This window comes from Ixodes scapularis, unplaced genomic scaffold (assembly GCF_016920785.2).
Source record: "Ixodes scapularis isolate PalLabHiFi unplaced genomic scaffold, ASM1692078v2 PGA_scaffold0__279_contigs__length_252992795, whole genome shotgun sequence".
Taxonomy (NCBI): Eukaryota; Metazoa; Arthropoda; class Arachnida; order Ixodida; family Ixodidae; genus Ixodes; species Ixodes scapularis.
Window position 1 is genome coordinate 16,109,351 of NW_024609835.1, and position 11,371 is coordinate 16,120,721.

The window sequence follows — 11,371 nt, forward strand, 5'->3', positions numbered from 1 at the left end:
GGCGCTAATTGAGGAGCTTTTTATCTATCTGTACTACGACGCAAGAAGATAAGAAAGTTTTGTCAGTTGTGACTGACATTACTAGATTAGCTCAGTCGTGAAACTCCCGGGGAGGGCGGCAGCCCTCGCATTCCCTTCAGTTCACCTGCCGCAGAGCCGTTTATACTGAGAGAGTTTGGCCGATGGGCGGAGCTTGTTGGCCGCTAGAACCAGCGGATTTCGCGATAACACAATATGGCGTTACTTCTTTGTCTTGTTCATTCCTGTGAAATCGCGTAGAGTTCCTATGAGGCAGATCCACAATATGGCGGACGGAAGTAGTCATCCCCCGGTTGTCAGACTACGCTGCTGTGGTTGTCAGACTGCCAAAATCTCCTTAAGAAGGCCAAACTCTCTCAGTATAAACGGCTCTGACCTGCCGTTGTTTGAAGCGCCATCTAGGTTTTCGTTCCAAAACTGTGCGTTCCCAAGAGTACTGTGAAAGGCCATCTAGACGCTGCATTTCAAAACAGGTGTTCCATACACTGCAGTTACAATAGCAGACGTCCTCAAAACGGTGGCGCGTCGAATGACGGGAGGTGAGCCGGGGGAGGGAAGGGGGGGGGGGGGGGGGGGGTTGTTCGTGGAACCAGCGTTAATGGGCCGTTCCCTAACAAGCTAATCCACAAACGTTAATTGAGACACTAAAGACGTGACGTGAATACGTATAACATTCTAATTTGCTACACAAAGAATAAAAAAAAAAAAAGACGGAGGAGGACGGACCTTTTTTGTTTATTCTTTCCGTAATGAGGTATTGAAAACCAACGCCCTCACGTCCAACTTTGTCAAAACATTATGCATGCCTGATGACGAGGCCGACAAATTTTGTTACCAAGAAATATACTTCTCTTCATGTGACATGCAGGCACAATATGAGCACGTGAAACGTCAGGTTAGAGCATGGTCTTTTGATAAGCTCGCTCCGTAGATAGAGGTCAGTGATAGTCGACCTGTATTCCGTCCAGGTAAGTTTACCGTAGGTCAGCGCCCTTGCTTTCTCTCGTGATTACTACACCATATACTGAGTGGGAAAACACCACCTTTCATTAGAAACAAATTCGAATACGAACGATCATGAAAAACAAATTTCACTCAACTCGATTCCAAACAAGCGAAGTCCGACCACACAAGACGGTACAATCCAATGGTGTGAATTTAGCAGCGTCAAAAGTGCTTCGTCACGGGCCAGAATCGCGCGCAGAAAGAAAGCGAACGATAGCGACGCATTCACTGCGCAATATTGGTTAAGTCGGTCATAAGAAATGCGCAAAGACGACCAGCGCCATGACGATCCGCCGCTTGATTAGGCTCCATCCAGCAGTGGCGTCCTCTTCGATCGGGCTTTCATTGCAGTAAAATGCAGTACACGTGCGTGGCCAAATTTCGCTAATATCGTAAAAGAAATCATTCTTTTTTAAGTTTTTGAGCTCCGTAAAGGTTATTTGGAAGTAATTGAATTACGTTGCTAAGTGCGCTTGAAAACAGAAAAGCTCCTCGTTTTCAATTTTTCGAGCTTCAAAGAAGATATCTCGGTGAAATGCTGGCTGCTGCACCGTGGCTTCCAGGAGGCAGTACTGTCCAGCACAGCACCTGACGACCAGCTACAGCTGATCGACCGTGTCAGCCGGACAGCCGGAGCCAACGGCGCCCTGGACTGAGGGCTCAGACCGAGAGGAGCGGGAAAAAAGCGATGATCGTGCGAAAATCCACAAATAAAGTTTTCTTTCCTTCTCCTTCTCCTCCTCCAGGAGTTTTCCGCAAAGGCTTTTCCTGCCTGCGTCGACAAATTTCGCCATTTAGAGTTTTATTACAAATTTAGGCAGCCCTTTAACTAATCTCAATGACATCATTTTCCAAATGCAAGGGCGCTTACTTCGCAAATATTATTTTATCCCATCACGTATCGACGCAGCTTTTCGTCATTCACAAGGTAATTTATATTTTTCGAATGATAACTAAAGGCGAGTAATATTTATTAAAATTAACGAGTAGGGTACTTATTAACTATACTAAATTACCCTTAATATAAAGTTCCAAATTCGAGTACGAATTTTCGTTGAGAGGTCATTTAATGAATTAAATTTGTTACAGGGACAAAGTCACTTTTGGAGTTAGAAGTTTAGGCAGCGTGAGTTTAGTGTGCCAGGGTTTTTGATGGCATTGTTACACGCCGTAGATGAGAAACTTAACTAGGGCAGCGCAACTGCTCGCATGGGGTCTTTAACTTGAATCACGTATCACGCAGTAGTGATGCACAGCCAGTTCCCGGTACGACGCTCGTCCAGATTGCAACTGACAGGAGTGAGGATTGAAGCGCGAACTTTCGCTCCACGTGCTTCGAGCTTCCCTCGTAATTTGTTACAGTAAAGTACGTGCTGCCAGCTTTGCCATTCAAAGACGAAGCAAACGCGACTTGCCCCACTCTCATGAAATTCTCGCACGCCATCTTAAAGACAATAGTACACACTGCGATGCCGTTATCATCGATTATCGGTGTTCCTTTAATCGGCGTAGGCCATTAGTAGCGCGACGGATATCGTTCTCTCATAAAAGTACAGCTTCAATAGTGACAATGGAGCATGGTACCGACCACTTACCTCGATAACCAAACAGGAGAAAGGAAAATGATTTGTGGTCGGTGTTCCGCGTGCAACGCAGGGCAGCATACGCGCAGAAGCTTCTGAGAGTGAAGGATAAGCGCGCCGCGTTGACGAGCATTTGTTTCCTCCTGCAGTCGTCTGCATGCCGGAAGGAATTGTCGCCCCGCATCCGTCTTGCCTGATGCACTCCAGCGTGGCAGTCTCAGATTGCCGTCTCCTCGTGTGCGCCACGTCCCAACAACAACGGGGCGCCAAACGAGCCGTAAACATTCCCGTGCTCACACTCCCCTTTCCTCCTCTCCCATTGTTTCTCCTCCCTCACAGGCGAGAGTGCAGAAGGCCGGCCTGAAATGTGCTGTGCTGGGCCGCTGACTCGCGGTGCGCGCCGCTAAACGTCGAGTTCACGGGGAGCCTGGCACCTAAGCGAACGCTGCAACTGCACGTTACTGCACTAACCTTGCTCTGAACGACCACCTCCCTCGTCTTCCTCCGTGTATTTCCCACTCGCTATGACCGTCCATTCATTCAAATTTGAAATTTGTCAGTGTCGTACCACTGCCCAAATCGACTCTTTCGTAGACAGAACGTTATCCGAATGAAACCACCTTGCCACGTTTTGGTGTCACTATCTTAAATTCATTGATTTACAACTGCAACGACCAACTCTATTTATAAATGCAGCCCTCAAATGTTTATGCATTCACTGCATATTTTGTAATGTTATTGTTTTTATTCCGAATTTCGTTTATTTTCTTTGTGTACCTTTTCTCTGTACTGCTTCCGGGCCTCGAGGGTAATGAAATTAATAAAGTAAGGGAAGCGCCATTATTATCATTACATGTCTAACCCTATAACACAGTGACATGTTATACGTACTCTGGCCCGATGTTCGTAGGCAACCGCGTTTGCCCGAAATGAGACGGGGTTACTTCGCACGCGCAAGAAATTTTCTCGAGAGCGAAGCGTCTATGCCATTGGGGAGGCACTCACTTCATCGAATGACGTTTTACCGAACGCCCACTTTTCACCTAATGATACTTTAGCTAATAGTCGGACGCCGAGCGGCGTTTTCGGGTAGGCCAAATGGGTTCAAATTTTTGTAATGAGCTGAGGCAGATTGTCGCCTCGAAGCGGCGTAAGCGCAGCGCGGCGGATGGGTTAACGCGCGCAATCGTTATTCGCTAAAACGTCGATTCGCTCAAATGTCGCTGTTCGCTAAAACGTCATTCGCTCATGTGATATGAACCCATGCCAGTGCCCCCCCCCCCCCCCCCCCCCCCCCATTCCGCACTTAGCCTTCACTTTCACGCGACAACAGAAACATCAGATGACGTTCATGAGTCCTATGCTGCCCCCTTTGCCTTTTTCGTGCAATCGCTTCCTCGCTCATCCTTTTCTCGTGTCCGTCTTACTTATCCCCGCACGTCCAGAAACGTTTCCGTAGCACAGATTCCCAGGGAGGCCCACCCCTTAGGCTACCTGACTTCCACCGCGAACAAAAGAAGCAAAAGCAGAAGGAAACAAAAATGGACCGACTGAAGGATCGGCTTCCTGTCGACACGTCCCTTCTGACAATTTTCCGTTCCGATTTTTCTTTGAGCGATCGCCAACTCGCTTCTTTTGTCGCTGCTGCTCCGCCGGGTCTGGATGGACGGGACGGACCAATACCTCCTAGACAGCTTTCAAGCCTGCGCCCATAATTTTGACGTCACATCCGCCCGGCCGACACCGGAGGCCGGAGGAGGACGCCGCAGTGACAGCGACCCAACGTCAGCTAGCCCTAATCGCTCCTGGGAAACGGCGTGGTCGCGTCGCCGCGTATCGTTTGCCGTCGTTGTTTTTGCGGCAATTTCGTTCTTGTGCGTGATGCAGAGCTGAAATTACGATGCCAAACAAGTGTTGTGTGCCAAGGTGCACCAGTAACTACAAAACAGGGAAGAAGGAGCAAGTATTCTCTTTTCCGAAAGACGACGACACTTTGAAGAAATGGATTCGTGCTATTCCCAGGAAGGACTTCGTACCGACTTCATACACCAAGGTAATGCTTCCTCTATGCTGATATTCTTGTGCTGCTAGTTATTATATTTGTGCCGCGACTTTCTTTTTATGCTTCCGAAGCGTAGCAGTGTTTATCGTATACGAACGCGTATGGTAACTATGGCTGTACAAAAGGGAGTGCATTGCGTTTTTCCAACGAACGAGGTGCTCAGACGTTTACGAACGTTTTCCACATTTGTGCAGGTGTGCGCGGTTCACTTCGACCCGTCGTGCATCGAGCGGACCACATCGTACACGGATCCGAGGACAGGAAAAGTACTTGAGGCGGCATTGCCAGTGCCTCGCTTGCGTCCTGGATCTGTACCGAAAATATTTCCCGCCTGTCCTTCGTATCTTTCGAAGCCCGTAACCAACGCGAGAGATGCGCCCGATACCAAAAAGAGCCGACAAGAAGCATCCCAACTCGCTCGTGCTCTTGAAGAATCAGCGGCGTCCTTTGAAGTTGAACAGGAGAGACACCGCTTTTCGACGCTCGAAGAACTAAAGGCGTGCCTGCAAGTAGCATCGGTGCCGGTGAAGTGGACTGTTATACATCAAGAAAAGTGCACAATGTTTTTGAACATAGTCGATGAGTGTGAACCTTGGCTGAAGGCATCTTTGACAGTGTTTGAGAACCTTCAAGTCTCTGCCTGCTATCAAGGAGCACCGGTCAAGAGGTTTGCAAGCAGTGTTGTACCAGACTCAGTGCGTGACGTAAGTTCCTTGCTGAATATTTTGGACAACCTGTGTATGCTTTCGGATGAGGGTTGCAGCTTTCGTCACTTGCTGGGTGCGGTAACTGCCCTTCTAGACAAACTGGAAGGAAGCGTTAGTGAAGGCAAGAAAGAGGCCGTGAAATTTTTGAAGGAGCAGCTGCTGCTGCTTTGCAAAGGATGAATTCGTTACAGCACTCAGGTGATGGTATTTGCATGCATTCTGTACACGATATCACCACACGCCTATAAGTTTTTGAGGAAGACAAGTACGCTCACTTTGCCTCATCCAAGCACGATCAGAAGTGTATGTTCGTCTTTTCAAATGTGCCCAGAAATTCAGTCCTCAGATTTCACTTTCCTGCAGTATATTGCACAGAGGTTCAAGCATCTAGAACCTCATGAACACACTGTGACATTGATGCTGGATGAAATTCATATCAAGCCTTGTCTTGATTATAAAGGTGGAAACATATGTGGCACTGCAGTCAATGCCAACGAGGCAGCAACGTCGGTACACGTTTTCATGATACAAAGTCTATTAAGCTCGTTCAAAGAAGTGGCGCACATTCTTCCAGTAAAAACCCTACATGGCGATGAGCTTCACACCATCCTGAAGAAGGTTATCTTGCGCTTAGAGGAAATCGGGTACAGAGTTGTGGCAATCGTCTGTGACAATAATGCACTCAACAGGAAAGCAATGAAAGCGTTTTTGCAAAAGCCGAAACTCAGCCCTGTTTATCCACACCCAGCAGACCCATCTCGACCACTGTATTACGTGGTAGATGCTGTGCATCTCCTTAAGTGCATTAGAAACAACTGGATTAACCAGAAAAACTCAGGAACGTGCTTTTTCTACCCATGCTTTGAGCTTTCAGACAACAACGTTCGTCCTGAGTGCAAGATGACTGCATCATTTAAGCACTTGAGAGATTTGCATAAAGAGGAGTCGGGTCAACTGCTGAAGTCTGGTTATGGTTTGACATCAAAAGCGCTTAATCCTAGCAGCTTGGAGCGCCAGAATGTTAAACTGGTACTGCAGGTTTTTAATCCACATGTAGCCGAAGCCCTGGCAACCCGTAGTGGTGAAGTTGATTTTCAGCATGCTAAAGCAACAGCAGACTTCATCAAAATCATTCTACGTTGGTGGAGTATTGTCAACGTGAAGACACCAAAGAAAGGCTTCCACCATCGTAATGTTTATGAAGAGCCGATGGCATGCCTTACTGATGACCCAAAACTAGCCTTTCTTAGTTCATTGATCACATGGCTCGACGTTTGGGAATTCTACGGGCATGACACTGGTGTACTCACCCCGGAAACGTTGAGCGCCCTGAGGCTGTCTGCTCAGTCTCTTTTGGCGCTGGCAAAGTATTGCATAAATGAGCTTCACTTCAACTACATTCAGTTAGGAAAAGTCCAGACGGATCCTCTAGAGAGTCGTTTTGGACAGTACAGACAAATGGCTGGTGGACAGTACCATATATCTGTTCGGCAGCTGTGTGAAACAGAGGGCAGGATTCGCCTTCAAAGTGCTCTACCAATGATGAGTGCCAATGACCTCAAGGGCATTGAAGACACAAACACTGTCGAAGGTGTGGGCAGCTCCCTTTGCGTGCCTGTTAATGATGTTGACCTTGATGAACTGAGAGCACGAATGCCAGTCATTGCCTATGTCGGTGGGTATTGTGCCCATGCTGCTTTAAAAGTTCTGAAGTGCGAAAGCTGCCGAGGGCACCTAGTTTTTAATGGACATGACACCGACCCCGAAGAAGACACTCATTCGCTAATCAAGCAGTTAGACCGAGGTGGTCTTAAGTTTCCCTCAGCCCTAGTAATTTCAGTGGTCATGCACACGGAGGTTGTGGTAAAAAAGCTTGTCGCACAAAACAGCTGCACACAGTTTTTCCATGGGTCCAACCAAAGGAATGTTGTTAGAGAACTGACACTACGCTCTCTGTCAAGGCTTGAAGACATTTCGACGTGTGAGAACGGGCACAACTATGAGCTGCTTGTCGGGCTGGTTGCGAACTGTGCAGCAAACATAGTCCTGAATAATTTGTGCAAACAAAGAAATGATCTTCTGCGTGCAGAAAAAGATACAAATGCAAAGAAGAGGAAGGCTGAAATCTTTCTCAAAAAATGATTTCTTGTATTCTTGGGTGGTAGCGATGGTGGTACATTGTACTCTAATAATTGCGTTTTGTGCAATTTTCGCACAGATATTGTATGATATGATGTGTCTGTTCGTTATGATTTTCTAACATGTTTCTGTCTGGGGCAGTGTAATACATGTAATATCTGTCTGTGTTACCTTTTATGGTTTATTGTGTACAAGTTATTTGGTGATCTGTTTTCTCTGTTGTGATTATTTTGCATACTTTGCCTTTACAGTGCTCTGTTTTGTGCCATTCAATTGATGCCCGGTGTCTAATATGATAAATAAATATGTATTATTTGCTTCACAATTAGTGTGCAATATGTATTATTTGCTCCATAATTAGTATACAAAAAATTGGGGGCCATTCCACTCTGTGATGGTGGATGACTCAGCGAAGCTGTTTAACACACGACACAGACGTGACACAGAATTTTCAACAAAGGTACGAACACATGTATTGTCTTGATCGGTGGTCATTGTGACGAAATGGTACGCACACATACGTGCCGCCCGCTGCCTTCAAGGAGAACACAGGGTATGGTGTTTTACGCGTCGCACGCGCACGCCTTCCCCGTATAAAAGATTCGAAGTAAATAACCAAAATAAAGCGTTGACGAACGTGCATGCAAGGTGCCATTTGTTTTAGGCTTTTGCTTTAGAGCAGTTACTGCTGCAGACGCCGGCTAGTGCGGCGCGCGGGTACGGTGCGAGCGTACAGTTTTTGGTCGCGCACACGGCAAATCCACCGGAACCCTAGCCATAAACATCTTCGCTGTAATATGTATTTTTGGTTTCATAACGAGTATACTTTTCATAACTGTGGTAATTCGTGCAGCCATGGTGATCGATCAAGTTTAATTTACGGCACACGTTACCGCCATACGCGAACGAAATGCTCGAGCGACGAGAGCTACAGCGCGCACACGAGCCGGCCGGCCGCGCCAAGGTCGGCCGGCGCGCTGTGACGTTGCTGACGTCAAATCACGTGACAAGCAGGCTTGAAAGCTGTCTAGGAGGTATTGGACGGACGAAGCGTTCCGTCTCATCAGGGCAGCGATGGCGCAGACCGTACGAAGGGCGGGCGCTGCGGCGCGGCTGCCGAGCGTGTAGCAAAGTGCGCGCACTCATTCACTACCGCCTATAATACAAGGCCTGCCAATGACGTCATCGTTAGTGGTTTCCCGCCCCGAACACACTGAAGGTCGGCAAAGGATCGCCGCTAAGCGGCAGACGCGCTCGTCTTGGTGACGCCACGTGCAAGCGTCGCGCTCGTTGGGAGAGGCTGCGCGACGCGCTGGCGGCCATGCTGGCGTCAGTACTGCGTGAATGCACTAGGGGGTAGTGCAACCAGTGATGACGTTTTTTGCAGGCCTTGTCCTCCGGGTGATATTCACTCAGTTCCCTCTTCCCGCCGTCCGCCGGCCCAAGCAAATGGCCTCCGACGTTGGAGCTCCGGCGACCGGAAGAAGAAAGCTCGCAGCATCCCGAAGGATTCAAGGTCGACGATTGTCACGGCGGCCCCATCCTTGCCGTCGTCGCTGGCCGTGTCCGACAAGAAAGAACGGAGTGGGAGGAGAGGGGAAGTCGGTCGCGGCGCCGCTTTCGTCGAGCAAGATGCATATATCCGAACCCAGACGAGAATCAAAATACAAAACAGGAAGAGGAAGGGAGAGACTCTGCGGGAATCAATCAAAAAATGGCCGAAAACAAAATGAGGATACGGACATGGCGTGAAATTCCTGAACAATCGTTTTTTTTTTTTTGCGTTATGCGGAAGAAACTTTGACTTTTTTTACTGTTTTTTTTTTATTTTTTTTTAAAGGCAGATTGCGATCTGCTTTATTTTCTGTACACCTACCAAGGTGGTTGTAAATACTATAGACCTATTGCCCAATTATCCAAGCATCAAGGAGAATGCAGGGATTGGTGTTCCACGCGCCACACGCGCACGCCTTCCCCGTATAAAAGATTCGAAGTAAATAGCCAAAAGAAAGCGTTGACGAACGCGCGTGCAAGATACCATTCGTTTTGCGTATTTGCTTTAGAAAAGTTACTACTGCTGAGGCCAGCACGTGCGGCGCCTGGAACACCAATCCCTGCATTCTCCTTGATGCTTGGGTAATTTAGCAAATGGTCTATTGGCGACATGAGGGACCGAAAGCGTCGCTGTGGTCGGCCTGCCGCGATTGGCCGAATGCTGACAATGACGTCAGCAACGGATTTCTCATCGACGGAAATAAGAGGAATGTAATAACTTCAATTTGGACGGTGTTAGGAGTGTTTCTTTGAGAGCGCGGCAGTTTGATACTTTAGACCCATGTTCCGGATAAAAAAAAACAGGACGCGGGATGGCCAAAAAAACATGCTTTTCGTGCAAGGCTCGTCAAATTATGAGACGCTGGAGAAATGCAGCCTTCTGCGTTAAGTCCTTATTTCGAACTCTTTTTGTTCGCCTTCCGCCCATTGAAAAGCATGCGGGAAGGGCCTTAGAACGCACCTGGTATCGCTGCGCCGCAGCGTTCTTCCGCATCAACAAGTTCGTCTGCTTTCCTCGCCGTCACCATGGCAACGAGCGCCGAATGAATAGAAGCACGAACGGTACCGCCGCGTGAAGCCAGCAACAGCTGACGCCATTTTACGAACGCCGTCTGCTAGCCAAAGCCGAACGCGGTGTGTCAGATCAACCGCCTCCGCCGGTGCGCCGTTGGCAAAGGCGACGAAGCTGAGACACGCCGACGGCGATCGAGCAAGCAACAACACCGCGGGACGACTGCAACGGCGGCATTTATTCGGATCAAAGGCCGGCTCCGCCGGTGCGCCGCTAGCAAAGAGGACGAAGCTGAGCCACGCCGACGACGAATGGGCGAGCAACAGCACTGCGAGACGACTGCAACTGCGGCATTTATTGGGTTCAAAGGCGCGAAATAAGCAAGAACAATTTTTATTTGAATCATAACACGCGATATCCAAGTTGGGGACCACATACCTTTGCTGGATCTTTCCTATGAACTTTTTACAGAGACACGGGGTGCCGCATTCAAAACACAGCTCCGTTTGCAAAATATGGGGGCCCTGGAAAGGACCGTTTAGACCGCTACCAGAACCTATAACTGACGTAACGAGCACTTGACGAGCGGTTGGCGCATAAGTCGTCTTTATGCATGCAGGCGGGTGACGGGCTCAGCGCAGCGGATCCCTCGAAGTCACCGGGGCCGTCAGAATCCTCGCCCTGTCTGCGTCGGGGGGGCGGCGGAGAAAAGCTCACCGGAGAAAAGCTCACCGGAGAAAAGCTCACCGGAGATAAGCTCACCGGAGAAAAGCTCACCGCAAAACCGGCAGATGCGGAGAAAAGCTCACCGATATTTTCTTAGCTTAGCTTGATTCTGCGTCAAACTTGGCAATTTAACACAATTCGCATTCGTCACTTCATTAAAAATATGTCCTCGTTTTTGTAATATTCTTGAGGTTCATTGGGCATATTTACTATTTCTTCAGAAATTAGAAATCACCCATTCTGTATATTATTGAAGCCGCAAGTATAAAATCAGAACATCGTACACCGGTAAAAAAGGCAACAATTTATTGCCAGCTGAGGGTGCGCCGTCGGTACTTCTGTCAGATAAAGAGGTTTGTTTTTTGCGAGCCAATATGAATAGCAGTGTGTGAATCGCTTGAGGTCCAAATATTGTGTAGTGCCTAATAGATAAGTAGATGTTTCTTGATGTCATCAGTGTCGGCTACGCTGTTTTCTTTCTGTTAATTTCACTAACAAAACTTTAGTTGCGAGAACAGCTTCGTCGTGTCGTGTTTGTTGTCTT

General features: G+C 48.2%; 1 pseudogene; it reads left to right on the forward strand.

The window, feature by feature from the left end:
• The first annotated feature begins 4,475 nt into the window (after window positions 1-4,475).
• LOC115312854 lies at window positions 4,476-7,563 on the forward strand (annotated as a pseudogene).
• The last annotated feature ends 3,808 nt before the right edge of the window (window positions 7,564-11,371 follow it).